Raw genomic sequence first — 17,625 nt, 5'->3', positions numbered from 1 at the left:
ATGCTTTTGAACTGTGGTGTTGGAGAAGACTCTTGAGAGTCCTTGGACTGCAAGGAGATCCAACCAGTCCATTCTGAAGGAGATCAGCCCTGGGATTGCTTTGGAAGGAATGATGCTAAAGCTGAAACTCCAGTACTTTGGCCACCTGATGCGAAGAGCTGACTCATTGGAAAAGTCTCTGATGCTGGGAGGGATTGGGGGCAAGAGGAGAAGGGGGTGACAGAGGATGAGATGGCTAGATGGCATCACTGATTCGATGGACGTGAGTCTCAGTGAACTCCGGGAGTTGGTGATGGACAGGGAGGCTTGGCATGCTGTGATTCATGTTGGTCGCAAAGAGTCGGACACGACTGAGCAACTGATCTGATCTGATCTGATCTGATGGAAAAACTACAATTAGCGTCACATTTGATGATGAAATGTTTGATTGTTGTTGTTCAGTCACTCAGTCGCTCAGTTCTTCAGTGCTCAGCTTTCTTTATGGCCCAACTCTCACTTTCATACATGATGACTAGAAAAACCATAGCTTTGACTATACGGGCCTCTGTTGGTAAAGTACTGTCTTTGCTTTTTAATATGCTGTCTCGGTTTGTCATAGTTTTTCTTCCAAGGAGCAAGCATCTTTTAATGTTGGATAATTTCTCCCTAAGATCAGGACCAAGACAAAGATGTCTGTTCTTATTCTAGTCAACATAGTACTAGAGGTTCTGGTTAGGACAATCCAGGAAAGACAATGAAATAAAAGACATCCACACTGGAAAGGAAGAAGTAATCCTACTAGCAAACAACATGATTCTGCATATATAGAATCCTACGAAATTTATGAAAAATCTACTAGAACTAATTAAAAAATGCTACAAGGTGGCAGGGAACAAGATCAATACATAAAAATCAATTGTATATCTATATACTATCAATGAACAATCTCAAAATGAAACTAAAGAAACAATTTCATTTACAACTGGATCAAAGAGAATAAAATGGTTAAAAATAAACAAAAGAAGTACAAAATTCATATTATAAAACCTCCAAAACACTGCTAAAAGAAATTAAAGATCTAAGTAAATATGAAGATGCCTACATTCCGAAATCCAAAGACTTTATGTCAAGATGGCAATATTCATAGCAATTTACTGATTCAATTCTATCTACCAAAACTTAGCTGACATTTCTCAGAAACTGACAAACTGATGCTTAAGTCTATAGAAATACAAAAGACGTAGAGTACTCAAAACAATTTGGAAAAAAAAATATTGGGTCTCATAATTCCCAACATCAAAACATATTGGAAGTGTATGGCAATCAAGGCAATGTTATACTAGCCTAAGTGTGGACATTTAGGTCAGTGGAATAGAACTGAGAGTCTAGAATTAGACAACTGCAATGATCATCAATTGATTTTTGACCAAAGTACCAAGACAGTTCAATGGTTGAAAAAATGAGTTTTTTCAAGAAATGGTGCCAGTACAACTATATACCCATAAGAAAAGAAAAAAAGCTAGACTTCAATTTTCACAAAAATTAGCTCAAAACAGATGAGAACACTACCAGTAAGAGCTAAAACTATAAAACTCTCAAAAGGAAATAAATATAGGAGTAAATTTTCATGACCTTGGTCTTCAAGGAGATGACACTAAAATTATGAATGTGAAAGAAAAGTAAGTATTGTAGATTGGACTCTATCAAAATAAGAACCTCTGCACTTTAAAGGATGCTTCTAATAAATGCATAAAAGTAAGAACATAAAGTAAGATAATACAGAGAATGCGATAAAATATTTGCAAATCATACATCTGCTAAGCAACTGTAACTAGAATATATAAGGAACTCTAATAATGCAACAATAAAGACAAACAACCTAATTTTAAAATGCATACAATATCTAAATGAACATTTCTGAAAAGAAGATACATAAATTGTCAACAAACACATGAAAGGATGCCCAGCATCATGAGCTATTGAGGAAATGTAAATAAAAAGACATATCCGTTCAAACCCATGAGGATGGCTATGATCAAAAAGAAAAATAGTAGCAAGTGCTAACGAGGCTGTAGAGAAATCTGAACATTCATACACTGGTCCTGGGAAATGGCACAGCCACTTTGGAAAAGTCTAGCGGTTCCTCAAAAGATTAACCGTGAGAGCTGCCACATGATCCAGCAACTCAACTCCTAAGTATTAACCTAAGTGAAAATACATGTCCACACTAAAACTTGTACAGAGATGTCCACAGCAGCATTATTCACCATAGCCAAAAATGAGAAACAAATTAATGTTGCTAAACTAAGGAATGGGTAAATAAAACATGGTATATCCACACAAAAATGTATTACTTAGCAATAAAAAATGAAGCATTAGTACATGTTACAACCTGGATAAACCTTGAAAACAGTTTCCAAAAAGAATGAAGGCATCATATATTGTATGATTCCATTTATATTATTTGAAATGTCCAAAGTAGGCAAATCTATAAATAAGTGGTTGCCTAGGTTTTGGGAAAGGGAGGAAAAGAGAAGTGACATTAATGGGTAAGAGGTTTCCTTTTAGGGTGATGAAAATATTTTTCAAATGACAGTAGTGGTGCCTGCATAATTCTGTGAATATCCTAAAAGTCTTTGAACTGTATGCTGTGTGAATATCTGAATAAAGCTGTGGGGAAAAATAAAGAATTCAAGCACAAGTGACTCATAACAAACCTCCAAGACAAGACAATGGACCATTTTCTCTCTTACATGATTGTACATTTGTTTCAGAAATCTGAAGACACGGTGGTATTTCTCAGTGGGGAAATATTTTCCTTCCAGGAATTGTTCACCTAATAGAGAAACAATATCCTTAACTGTCTTATTCTCCCAATAAGGATGAGGCTTAAGAATTGCTGTTATTTAGTCGCTCCCTCATGTTTGACTCTTTTTTTGACCCATGGACAGTAGTCCCCCAGGCTCCGCTATCCATAGGATTTCCCAGGCAAGAATACTGAAGTGGGTTTCCTTTTCCTTCTCCAGGGGATATCCCTGATCCGAATGCTTTCTTTGCATTGCAGGGGAATTCTTTACTGCTGAGCCACCAGGGAAGCCCAGAGGCTAAATACATTGAATCAAACACTTTACAATAGAAAATGGAGGTGGAAGAATTAATACAGAACAGCCACTTTATTCTACAGAAGCTTTTTTTTTTTCCCTGCTGTTGCTATGTGTGCCGTGCTGTGCTTAGTCACTCAGTCATCCCGACTTTTTGTGACCCCATGGACTGTGGCTAGCCCGCCAGGCTCCTCTGTCCATGGGATTCTCCAGGCAAGAATACTGGAGGGGTTGCCATGCCTTCCTCCAGGAGATCTTCCCCACCCAGGGTTCGAACCCAGGTCTCCCGCATTGCAGGTGGATTCTTTACTGTCTGAGACACCAGGGAAGCCTATGTATCATAGTAAACACATCACGATATGGAAGTTTCACTTATTTTCTAACTGGGAACAGACATTCAAGAGGGGGAAATCTGACATGAATATGTTGATGAGTGGACAAGAGAGGCTTGTTGTGAGTTCCTCTGCACCACTTAACGTCCTTGATGGCCAATCCGATAAGGACCAGTGTCCAGGCATCGCAAGGGCAGCAGCGTCCCTCTGTCCATTCCAATACATCACTGTAAGAGCAAGGTAACTGCCACCCCCGATGCCCCTTGAGGATGCCTTCCTGCAGCGCTCCAAGGACAATTTTAAGACTAAAGAGTATCCTAAGAGAGGGGCTATGGGACAAGGCAGGGTCAAAGGGGAAAACTTCAACACCCATATTTGAAAGGGCTGCTGTCAACAAGCTCGTCCACTAAGCAGATTCTCTGTCACACACACACACACACACACACACACACACACACAGAGTGTCACACACATCAGGTGCTCATGGTACGTACTTTTTAATATGATTGCTTATAAGATAAATCCTTTGAAAAGGGATTAAATTTTACTGAAAATATTCATTATGATTTACAGTTGAGTCTGGTACTTCAGGTAGGATTTAGAGTAAATAAAATATTTTATGGGGAAAATCATACCATTAAAATGAGTGTATTATATCAAAAACACTATTAGTCTACATCATGGGAGGTAAATGCTGTTTCCATTTTGTAAATAACCTGAGTCTCTGAAATAATAAATATCTAACTTAGACTCACACTGTTAGTAACGGCAGAGAAAAACCTCACAACTTCACCTTCACTTGTGATATTATTCTTAGTTAATACATTGCCTCTGAACAGTGAATAAACAGTAGAAGCACCATTAACAAAAAGTGTGTAGTGATGCCTTTTTAGATAGCAAGGTAATATTGTTCACAGTAGATGTGAAATAAGTATTTTTAATTATTTTATTTTTTACTGAGATAACTATATTGACTGAAGGAAAAGGACATAGTGCTGTTTAGAAAACTTCTGATCAGCCTGCACGTTATAATCAGAAGCTTTTTGCAGCTCCACTAATGCCGTGGACTTCCCATCCATTTGCTAATAATCTGATTACATGCTTCAGCCTTGGTGTCTGATCCCAGCAATACCCCCATGGATAACCCAATTCCAGAGAACACTCAAGGTGAATGCCTATCTCTAGTTTCACTAATAATGAAAGCCATACATCATAGCTGCAAATTGCCAGGGACCCTGGGGTAGGCTAAGAAGAGATATTTTAATGGCCTTAGGTAATTACTAAGCACAGACATTTTCCATAGTAGGAAATGGAAGAAGCTGTGTCTCAGGTATAATCCAGACAGTAAGAGGGCTGACCCCCTTTCTACAGGCATCTTCTAGCAATTTAGAGAGTATCACAGGAAGACTTATAAGATCAAATCAGCTTTGCTGAAAAATCCCAAGTTGTATAACTGAATGAAGTTGAACAAGCAGAATAAACTGAAGTTTAAGATTGCCCCAGAGGAAAATTGAATGACTACATTTTTTCTTCCACTCCCTAATTCATTTAATAAACATAATTACCAAGATGGTAGTTTTATGCTATGAGTACTAAAAGGAACTGCTTTGAGGAGACATAAGGGAAATCTAAAGACCTTAGGTGATTTTTTTCCTACCTCCTTTTGAAGACTTGGGTTGCTTTTCTGGGTGCCTGATGTCCTCTGCCAGGATTCAGAAGTTGTTTTGTGGAATTTACTCGGCGTTTAAATTTTCTTTTGATGAATTTGTGGGGGAGAAAGTGTTCTCCCTGTCCTACTCCTCCGCCAAAGATTCAAAAGCATTCTATACAGAATTGCACATATAGGCCATACCTTTAAATAAAAATATATGAATAGTTAATTTTTTTAAAGCCACAGTATCAGTCAAGTGGGCAGTGGACTTATTTTTAGCTGCCATTGCCTCCCCAGGTTGTGACATGAATGCAATATGAGCTCTGCAGTTCTCCTAGCTCCTGTTCATCAGTGAGCTCCCCTGGGCAAATTTCTCATTACTTTTCCCAATATGGCTGGTGCTTCTTCAGACGCCATGTCCTATTTCTGTCTGTGTTCAAGCCTTTAGTTCAGTTTGTCCACCTGGTGTTCTATTAATGAATAGAGGCAAGCTCAGCTTAATGTCCAAATCATATCAGCTTTCTATTCATTCAGTGTCAAGGTCACCAATGAACTTCACGTTTTTAAATCTAATGGACAGTTCCTGGTCCTAAAAACACATTTTTTTCACTTGACAATTAGGATCCCAAACTCCCTTGTTTTTCTCCCAACTTCTCTGTCTCCCAGAATTCTGATTCCTCCTTGACAATCTTCATTCTAAATTTTGCAGTGTTTTTGGTCTCATTTATTGAGCTTTGCATCTTTTCTATCTGCATTCACTCCATTGCTGACCTTACCTAATCTTGTAGTTTCAAATGCCATTTCAATACATTCATAAATGTACTTTTCCAGTCCTGATCTACTAATTCCTGAGCTCTAGACTCAATGAGGCTTTTATCTATTCAACATCTTTATTTGGATGGCATCTGATATTTAATAAGCTTCCCAAGTGTCACTAGTGGTAAAGAAGCTGCCTGCCAGCGCAGGAGACATGAGACAAGGGTTTGATCCCTGGGTCAGGAAGAGTCCCTAGAGGAGGGCACAGCAACCCACTCCAGTATTCTTGCCTGGAGAACATGGACAGAGGAGCCTAGTGGGCTACAGTCCATAGGGTCACAAAGAGTTGGACACAACTGAAGTGACTTAGCACGCATGCACACTGAAAGTTAGTAAGTATTAAAAAAAAAAAAAAATTAGAGCTTCCCCATTGGCTCCGGGGTAAAGAATCCGTCCACAATGCAAGAACAGCAGGAGATACAAGTTTGATCTCTGGGTCAGGAAGTTCCCCTGGAGAAGGGCATGGCAACCCACTCCAGTATTCTTGCCTGGAGAATCCCATGGACAGAGGAGACTGGCGGGTTACCATCCACAGGGTCGCAAAGAGTCAGACACGACAGAAGCGACTTAGCACTCAGCATGCATTAAAATTTTATACTATGTCTCTATACCTACTATCTGTATCTACAAACATGTGATCTTTCACTCTTATTAATCTATTCCTCTTCATATCCCTATCATAGTAAATGACAACCCACCCTCTTTCAGTTCAGTTCAGTTCAGTCGCTCAGTCATGTCCGACCTTTTGCGATCCCATGAATCACAGCACACCAGGCCTCCCTGACCATCACCAACTCCTAGAGCTCACTCAAACTCACGTCCATCGAGTCGGTGATGCCATCTAGCCATCTCCTCCTCTGTCGTCCCCTTTTCCTCCTGCCCTCAACTCTCCCAGCATCAGAGTCTTTTCCAACGAGTCAAGTCTTTGCATGAGGTGGCCAAAGTACTGGAGTTTCAGCTTTAGCATCATTCCTTCCAAAGAACACCCAGGACCAATCTCCTTGAGGATGGACTGGTTGGATCTCCTTGCAGTCCAAGGAACTCTCAAGAGTCTTCTCCAACACCACAGTTTAAAAGCATTAATTCTTCGGCACTCAGCTTTCTTCACAGTCCAACTCTCACATCCACACATGACTACTGGAAAAACCATAGTCTTGACTAGACAGACCTTTGTTGGCAAAGTAATAACGCTAAAGAAGCTGAACAGTTCTATGAAGACCTACAAGGCCTTTTGGAACTAACACCCAAAAAAGATGTCCTTTTCATTACAGGGGACTGGAATGCAAAAGTAGGAAGTCAAGAAACACCTCGAGTAACAGGCAAATTTGGCCTTGGAATACAGAATGAAGCAAGGCAAAGGCTAATAGAGTTTTGCCGAGAGAACGTACTGGTCATAGCAAACACCCTCTTCCAACAACACAAGAGAAGACTCTACACATGGACATCACCAGATGGTCAACACCAAAATCAGATTGATTATATTCTTTGCAGCCAAAGATGGAGAAGCTTTATAAAGTCAGCAAAAACAAGATGGGGAGCTGACTGTGGCTCAGATCATGAACTTCTTACTGCCAAACTCTGACTTAAATTGAAGGAAGTAGGGAAAACCACTATTCAGGTATGACCTAAATCAAATCCCTTATGATTATACCCACCCTCTTTACCTCATAGCAAAAACCTTGGAATCACCCTAGTTTCATCACTTTCCCTTATAATCCAAATCCAATTCAGCAACAAATATCAATGGTTTGCCCTTTAAAATATATCCAGAAGCTTATCACTTTTTTCCACAGCCACCACTGCCACCCAGATCCAAGTAACTAACCTGCTCACCTGCACGATCCTAACACATTTTTGGCCTTGTTTCCCTATATTCTATTCTCAACTCAAGCAAATCAATACTTTTTCAAAGTAAGTCAAATCATGTTATTTCTTCTTTTCAAAAGCTACTAAGGGTCTTCTCTCTCAGAGTAAAACCCAAAGTCCTTAAATGTTTTGCTGCTGCTGCTGCTAAGTCACTTAAGTCGTGTCCGACTCTGTGTGACCCCAGAGACGGAAGCCCACCATGCTCCCCCGTCCCTGGGATTCTCCAGGCAAGAATACTGGAGTGGGTTGCCATTTCCTTCTCCAACGCATGAGAGTGAAAAGTCAAAGTGAAGTCGCTCAGTCGTGTCTGACCCTCAGCAACCCCATGGACTGCAGCCTACCAGGCTCCTCCATCCATGGGATTTTCCAGGCAAGAGAACTGGAGTGGGGTGCCATTGCCTTCTCCATTAAATGGTTTAGAAGGCTTTAAATAATTTGCTCCCCTCCCAACCCACCTCTCAGATCTGGTCCCCTGGGATTCTGTCTCTAGCTCCCTCCACTCTGGCCCAATGGTCCCTTCTTGCTCTTTGCTAAGCAAAATAGTCAGGTTCAGTTTCAAAACCTTGCACTCGCTTTCTCCCATGCCCAGAATGTTCTTTCCTTCATCGTTCTTCTCCTTTGGTTCTTTGATTAAAATGTCACCTTCTCTGTGAGGCCTTCTCTGACCATCCTATTTTAAATCGCAACTCCCACCCGGAATCAACTATCACTCTTCTATGTTTTGTTTTTCATTTTTCTTCCTAACATGTCTCACTATCTGGCACATCATATATTTTATCTTTTTTGATGCATTGTCTGCATTCTCCCAGGTATGCAAATTCCATGAAGTTAGGTTTCATCTTTTTAATTCAAGGCTGTGCCCCAGTTTCTAAAACAGTACTTGTCAGATCCAAAATAGGCAGCTAATAAATAGATTTTGAATGAATAAATGAATTCCTTTCATACTTAACCCCTTCATATTTAATAGCAGACATATTTACTTAATGGCTGAGGATAAAACAACTACAGTTCTAAATAAGACCTTCAAAGTCATCCTGTCCAAAATGTCTTCCTCTACACCTCTGGGTGCTTCCCTTGAATGGGTCCACACAGACTGACCCTCCAGGGCTGTTTCATAACCTATAGCCACATCAGGGTTACAGGGATCTCCCATTTCCTTCAAAAGTTTTCCTGCTACTTGTGCCAATAATGATGATAACAATGACAATGATGATGTCATAGCACTAACGAACATTTTTTTAAGTGTTTACTCTTCATCAGCTATTGTACTCAGAATTTCTCATTGCATCACCTCACTTAATTCCCACAACAAATCTATTCAGTAAATACTATTATTAATCTTTTTTTTTTTTAACATGAACTTGATACTTAGCAAGATTAAGCAACATGAGAGTTTATACAGCTAATTAGTAACAGTGCTGGGTTAGGATCTGAGATCTGCCCGACTCCAGAATTCAAGATCTTAGCCTCTACCCTACACTACCTCCCTCAAGTCTCAGCCTATTCAGGGATGGAATCTCCTTGGTGATCCTGATGGTGGCCACCATGAAGAACAGCATCATAGAAAGATCCAGATAATGAGTGTTTTAACATCCTGGGGGTTGTAAGGTCAAGGCTCCTCCCTACTCATTGCAAGAACAAAAATGACTGCAATTGTTCATTTAAAATCATGCATGTGGGTATAAACATAGGAAAATAAATGTTATGAAACTTTCAACAGCAGTCTCTATTTCAGTTTCCAACACTGCTCAAGATATTAGAAAATTTGAACTCATTGAAACTCTTGATGCAAATGTATATTATCTTCTTGTTCAAAACCAAAAATAGTTACATGTGATCCTTTAAAAGTCCTTGCTACTGGAATTGTCTTAATTAATGATCTTACAAAGCAATTTTGTAAAATTACATAATGAAATAAACTCCTTTTTTATTAAACTATTAAAAGGTTTATCAGTTTATTCACATGGACAAAAGATGTACTCATATCCCATGAAGCAAAATCTAGTAGACTTAGTTTAAATCTTGGTTATAAACACTTATTGGATGTAGACCTTATGGATGGCTTTTAGCCATGGCAGGCGTCAATTAATTCATTTTTAAATGAGATTAATACCACCTATCTCTCATGTGTTTTGAAGGCTGAATGATATTATACATATAATTGCCTTGCACAGTAGCTGACATATAATAACTTCTCAACAAAGGTTAGCTTGAAATTAGGGTCTCTAAAAAGTTTTAATTAGCAAAGTACAATGGCATGTTATCATGTGTTAAATGAGTTTCAAGAGAATTTCTGGAAGTGTTTTATTAGCCTGTCATTCCTGAGGTAGCAAGCCTTACTATTATGGGCCCCATAGATCTTTTGGGTTTTGTAAATGTAAAGCTTAGAAGAAAGATAGTGATGTGCTGGAGAGTGAAGCTGGAGACAATTGTTCCTGTGTTATCACTAAGCATTTATGTGGCTGCCAAACCCAGCATGTGATCTTGGAGCAAATGAAGGAGTCAGAGTATCTCATAAAGATGAACAGTGTGCTCAGAAAGGAAGACCTGGATATTATTTATAGTAAATTAGTAAATACATAATTATTATGTAACAAATAAAAAGATGCATTATAAGGAATAGGCTCAAGTGATTGTGGAGACTGAAAAGTCCCTAGATCTGTCGATCTGCAGTCAGCAAGCTAGAGATCCAGGAGTCCAAAATACATGTGTGTGTGTGTGTGTGTGTGTGTATTTACAAGGTATACACACACACACATAAATACACGCTAGTGGTTCTGCTCGTGTTTCTACTTCTCTGATTGAAGCCTGGCTGATGTGTGTTATTATCAACATGAAGCCTAGAGAGTAAGAAACCGCCATAGTGCTTTTTTGCAGAACCTGAGGTCATCCAAGACCATAAAAAGCAAATTTGTCTGCAAATGTGTCAAAAGCCATATGAGACTGAGGTGTCATCACGATACTGTGGTGATGGTATTTCATCAGAGGAACAAGGGATGCTTGAATCCTACACAACTACCTTTCCAAAGAAAGTTAAAGTAACATTTGACGGAAAATGGACCTTCAAAATTCTATTGAGATAGTGCATAGATGGGTATGTGTGCTGCAAGATGAGAAGTGACACAAAAGATAATTCAATCTCATTTTCCATAGTGTAAATTCAACAGACCGTGCTGAAATTTAAAAATTAACATGTGCCAACACAAGCACATTAATTAGAAATACAGAAGTAAATATCAAAAAGAATAGCTACAATAATAGAAAGTGGTTGCCTCTAGGGATAGAAAACTTGTGGTGATGAGAAAGAGGGGTAGAGAACAGTGCTTTGTTTTCTTTAATATGGCTTGTACAAGTACCTGATTCTTCAAAGTATATGTATACATAACCGTTTAAAATTTCAAAATAAACACAAAAGATTTATACACAAAGATGCTCATCACAGCACTGTTTATAAAAATTAATGCTAATATCCACATTCACAAAATGAATAGCAAATGAATAACAAATTACTAATAGCAAATTACTATTTGCTATATAACGGAATGTACTACTAACGAAATCACCTTTAGTGAAAGGTTTAGTAAATACATGTTTAAAAGTCAAAAGTCAATAGTGAGAAGCAGGTTTCAAAGCTGTACAATCAGCATCATCTTAAATAGGAAAGAAATTAACTGAAGTGGGAGAGAAACTAACTGAATGATGGAAATTTCTGGATTATGAATGGTGACATATAAGTGAATGTTTCCTTACTGTTTTTCATGTGTACATTCATGCTTTCTAAAATTGTTAAAGTATATTGTAAAAGGGAGGAAAGTATGAAAATAGGAGGAGGCAAAAGGAAAAGGGGAAAGAGAAATGGGGTAAAAGTTGGGTGGGAGAACAGAGCAGAAGGAGGAGAAGGGAAGGGGGGAGGGGAGGGGAGAAAATCACCTCTGTCTGTCGTGAGGGGCCAATCTTCCCCTCAGCCCCTCTGGAGTTCTTGTGGCTGAACTAATAGTAAAACTGACAGAAGATAGATTAACAGGAGAAAAAGAAACAAATTTTAACTTGTGCTCACAGATGTCACACAGAAATAGGACCTAACAGGTGGCCAGAGCAAGCGGCTTTTATATTTTTTAGACAGAGAAAATACACATTTGTGAGGAATTGACAGGACAAAGAAACTTAGGTGTGGGGTACTCAGTTCCCGAAGAATCGAAACAGAGTTCGAGCTTAGCAGAGTCAGTTGAAATCACAAGGTTTGTACATAGTCTTATTGCCCAGATTCCCTATCTCTGTTCATAAGTGTCCTTCTAGCTTCGGATGTAGGGAGTGCGCCTTTCACATGAGAGATTTATTTCCTGCTTTCAGGGAGACAGAAAGGAGAGTCAGAATGTTCCTCTTGTACTTACCATTTCTTATGTGACTTTGATCCAAAATAATCAAGATGCCATCGTGGCATATTTGGGAATAATCTGTCTTGAGCCCCAGTATCACATGATACCCAATGGGTCCTATCTAAGAGCTCTGTTACCTCCTCGTCAAGCATATACAAGTGTGGATGGTAGGAACTTTGTGCTTTTGGAGCTAAAGTCTATCTCAGACCATTCTGAAGAAACTATTATTTTCTTAAGGGATTGCCTGATAACTGTGTAATTAACACATACTCCTCTGCATTCCATTTTTCTCTACCTTTAAAGCACAATTTACAAACAATAAAAATGCACCCATTAACACTTTAATGACTTCTGACAAATGCATATACTTGAGTAACCATCACCCCAATCAGGACATAGAGCATTTCCATCACCCAGAAAGTTCCCTTGTATGCCTTTCAAGTAGTCCATCGTTCCTCTAGGAAACCACTGGAGTTAGCATCCATCATCACAGTTTATTTCTATCTGTTAAACATCTTTGTATGAATGTAAATGCACAGTGTGTATTCTTTCCTTGACTAGATCCTCTTGCATAGCATTTTTTGGGGGATTTATCCATCTTATTTATATCACTAATAGTTAGTTCTCCTTTTTATTGCTGACTAATATTACATTACTTTGCTGACAAAGATCCAAACAGTCAAAGCTATGGTTTTCGCAGTAGTCATGTATGGATATGAGAGTTGGACTACAAAGAAGGCTGAGCACTGAAGAATTGACGCTTTCGAACTATGGTACTACAGAAGACTCTTGCGAGTCCCTTGGACAGCAAGGAGATCAAATCAGTCCATCCTAAAGGAAATCAACCCTGAATATTAATTGGAAGGACTGAAGCTGAAGCTGAAGCTCCAATACTTACTTGGCTACCTGCTACAAAGGTCGACACATTGGAAAAGACTCTGATGCTGGGAAAGATTGAGGACAAGATGAGAAGGTGGCGACAGAGGATGAGATGGTTGGATGGCATCACTGACTCAATGAACATATGTTTGGGAAAACTCCAGGAGATAATGAAGGACAAGGAAGCTTGGTGTGCTGCAGTTCATGGGTTGCAAATAGTTGGACATGACTTAGCGACTGAACAACAACAATAAGTATTACATTACTGGAGTGTACAACTTGTCCATCTGTTAGTGGCTGTTTGAATACTTCCCGGTGTAAACTAATATATAAAAAACACTGCTATGAGAATTTTGTACATGTCCCTTTGCACACATATGGCTTCCTTTCTTTTCAGTAAATATTTAGAAATGATATTGCTGTGCAATAATGTAGGTGGAATACGCTGTCTGTGGCTCAGCCAGTAAAGAGTCTGCCCACAATGCAGGAGGCCAGGGTTTGATCCCTGGGTCGGGAAGATCTCCTGAAGAAGGAAATGGCAACCTACCCCAGTACTGTTGCCTGGAGAACCCCATGGACAGAGGAGCCTGGCCGGCTACAATCCATGGGGTCGCAGAGTTGGATACGACGAAGAGAATTTCCTTCAGTGTAGGTGGATGTTGAACTTTTTAAGAAATTGCCAAATTATTTTCCAAACAGATTATACAATTTTATAGTCCTACCAGAAATGTAAAAACAAAATCCAGTTGCAATTTTCTGATTCTATTTATCAGCTTACCCAGAGTTTTGTGTACATTTGCCTTTGTGTTTCTAGTAGAAGACCTCCTTTCGACTGTATGGTGATGGATGGAAACTGCATTTTTGGTAATGAGCATGTGTCAGCACACACAGAAGTAAAAATATAATGTTGTACATATGAAGCATACACAATGTTATCAAACAATGTCACTATAATAAAAATAAATTTAAAATAAATATATGATTCTTTAAAAATTACAGTTACTCTACATCTTTACAAACATTTCATATTGTCAGTCTTCTTAATTTTAGCCACTCTACTAAGCACAGAGTGATATCTTATGATATTGAAGATATCTGGCTCTCCATTTGCATATCTTCTTTTGTGAAATGTCCATTCTACTTTGATTTGAATGTTTGAGGAACTGAATTTGGGTTTTTGTTTGTTTGTGTTCTGGATACAACCTATTTGCCAGAAATATGCATTGCAAATATTTTTCTCTAGACTGTGGCTTGCCATTTTTTTTAATGGTGTTGTGATAAGCAGAGATTTGTAAATTTTTATTCTAAGGAGATCAAACATCATATTTTTCTGTTTTTATTTAGTGCTTTTTGAGTTCTAAGAAATTTTGGCCTACTTCAACATTGTGAGCTGTGTTTTCCTTTAGGTATATTACTCATCTCAAATTTTTGTATATGGTGTGAGAAAAGAATTTGTTTTGTTTTTCTATACGGCTATCCAGTGGTTTTAGCCAGTGTGTTGAAAATATTTTACTTTCTCCATTGAATTATCTTTCTGCTTTTGTAAAACTTATATTTACTTTTGATTAGGGTCCTACAGTCACAGCTTCCTTCCAGAAGAGAGGTAGTTGAGAGTTTCTGTGTTCCTCACCTGCAAGAACAAGCAAGCTGCTGCTGCTGCTGCTAAGTCACTTCAGTCGTGTCTGACTCTTCATGACCCCATGGACTGCAGCCCACCAGGCTTCCCCGTCCCTGGGATTCTCCAGGCAAGAATACTGGAGTAGGTTGCCATTTCCTTCTCCAAAGCATGAAAGTGAAAGTGAAAGTGAAGTCGCTCAGTCGTGTCTGACTCTTCGCGACCCCATGGACTGCAGCCCACCAGACTCCTCTATCCAAGGGATTTTCCAGGCAAGAGTACTGGAGTGGGGTGCCATCGCCTTCTCCAGAACAAGCAAGAGTAGTGCCCAAATCACCTTGAAATAGCACCCCTTTCCTGAGGAGTTCCCTGCTGGTAAGCCCAATGATCATTAAGCACATCTAAGAAAGGAAGCACTTCAGAGAAGAACATAGATGACATACTCCAGAAATCTAAATCTCTGTTCATGCCTCAGATCCGCTTTGTTGCTTCCAGGGGTAAAGCAGAGGGAACTGATAACTGAGTGTTTAGGTTTTGCCAGATACTTTAGAAAGCACTTTATAAACATTGTCTCAATGGATGTTCTTTTTGATATCAGGAAATATTTATTTGAATTCTATTACGTAGATAAGAAAACTTAGACTTTGCCACAGTTCCTTGGCCAGTTGGTGGTAATAGCAGGATTTGAACTCCTACTTCCTAAACTTGAATTTCCTAAATACAACACAGTTCTTTCTTGTATCTCATATGACCATTTCACAGAAGATATCTGAAGAACATCCCATTAGGAGCCAAGGAAACAGATGAAGAATATTTTCAGTATTCTTGACCTATCAGATCACTGACTCTCTTTCAATCTCCTTAAGTTGTGACAGTTTTCTTCTCTCATTCTAAAATGACCATCTCAGTCTTGGTCCTTGAACTAAATTTCAAATAACATAATACCCCAAAAGTCATCGTGTTGTGAGAATCCCAGGAATATGTGTTGGTAAACTCAATAACAAGAGAAAATATATGTTTGATATATTTCCAGTGGAATTTTTAAAATAAACATATTTACCCTAAAGCAAATTTATTGGATGACAACCTACAAATTTACTTATAATTGCTTCCTTCCCATTCATGTGCACATACACTTTTGAAACTAATAATTATAGGATTCCTTTGACAGCACTTTACTTTCCCATGCAGTAAATAATCATTGTCAGCTGTAAATAATAATAAAAAGACAAGTTTTCCATTGTAAAATAAAGTTAAGGTGGTTTGTTCTAATGTAAAAGAAAGAAGAAAGGCAGATACTTGTCCTAACAATCACAGGAACTTGGAGTGTTCAAGTTCTCGTCTGTTAGTTTGACAGTATCAGTCATCATTCCTTCCTGTGGTCATGTATGGATGTCAGAGTGGGACTGTGAAGAAGACCGAGTGGCAAAGAATTGATGCTTTTGAACTGTGGTGTTGGAGAAGACTCTTGAGAGTCCCTTGGACTGCAAGGAGATCCAACCAGTCCATTCTGAAGGAGATCAGCCCTGGGATTTCTTTGGAAGGAATGATACTAAAGCTAAAACTCCAGTACTTTAGCCACCTCATGCAAAGAGTTGACTCATTGGAAAAGACTCTGATGCTGGGAGGGATTCGGGGCAGGAGGAGAAGGGGATGACAGAGGATGAGATGGCTGGATGGCATCATTGACTCGATGGACGTGAGTCTCAGTGAACTCCGGGAGTTGGTGATGGACAGGGAGGCCTGGCATGCTGCGATTCATGGGGTCGCAAAGAGTTGGACACGACTGAGCTACTGATCTGATCTGATCTGATACCTTTCTTGCTACATTTTAGAACAAGAATTTTATTTGGACAGTATTGTATGCTGCCAGATATTAATTGATTAAAATACATTTGTGTTTTCAAAAAGACTGAAAGCACACAGCAATAAAAGCTCAGTTCAGTTCAGTCTCTCAGTTGTGTTCGACTCTTTACTCAAACTCATGTCCGTTGCATCGGTGATGCCATCCAGCCATCTCATCCTCTTCTCCTCCCACCTTCAATCTTTCCCAGCATCAGGGTCTTTTCCATTGAGTCAGATCTTCACATCAGATGGTCAAAGTATTGGAGCCCCCCAAAATAAAGTCTGCCACTGTTTCCACCGTTTCTCCATCTATTTGCCACATGGGCTCCAAAATCACTACAGATGGTGACTGCAGCCATGAAATTAAAAGACGCTTGCTCCTTGAAAGAGAAGGTGTGACCAACCTAGACAGCATATTAAAAAGCAGAGACATTACTTTGTTAACAAACGTCCATCTAGTCAAAGCTATGGTTTTTCCAGTAGTCATGTATGGATGTGAGAGTTGGACTAGAAAGAAAGCTGAGTGCCGAAGAATTGATGCTTTTGAATTGTGGTATTGGAGAAGACTCTTGAGAGCCCCTTGGACTGCAAGGAGATACAACCAGTCCATCCTAAAGGAAATAAGTCCTGAATATTCATTGAAAGGACTGATGCTGAAGCTGAAACGCCAATACTTTGACTACCTGACGCGAAGAGCTGACTCGTTGGAAAAGACCCTGATGCTGGGAAAGACTGAAGGCGGGAGGAGAAGGGGATGACAGAGGCATCACCGACTCAATGGACATGGGTTTGAGTAAACTCCGTGAGTTGGCAATGGACAGGGAGGCCTGGAGTGCTGCAGTCCATGAGGTCACAAAGAGTCGGACACGACTGAGAGACTGAACTGAATTGAACTGATGGGACTAGATGCCATGATCTTAGTTTTCTGAATGTTGAGTTTTAACCCAACTTTTTCACTCTCTTTCACTTTCATCAAGAGGCTTTTTAGTTCTTCTTCACTTTCTGCCATAAGGGTGGTGTCATCTGCATATCTGAAGTGATTGATATTTCTCCCTGCAATCTTGATTCCAGCTTGTGCTTCCTCCAGCCCAGCGTTTCTCATGATGTACTCTACATAGAAGTTAAATAAACAGGGTGACAATATACAGCCTTGATGTACTCCTTT

Source organism: Bison bison, unplaced genomic scaffold (genome assembly GCF_000754665.1).
Source record: "Bison bison bison isolate TAMUID 2011002044 unplaced genomic scaffold, Bison_UMD1.0 scf7180017854252, whole genome shotgun sequence".
Classification (NCBI taxonomy): Eukaryota; Metazoa; Chordata; class Mammalia; order Artiodactyla; family Bovidae; genus Bison; species Bison bison.
This window is presented reverse-complemented; position numbering follows the sequence as displayed.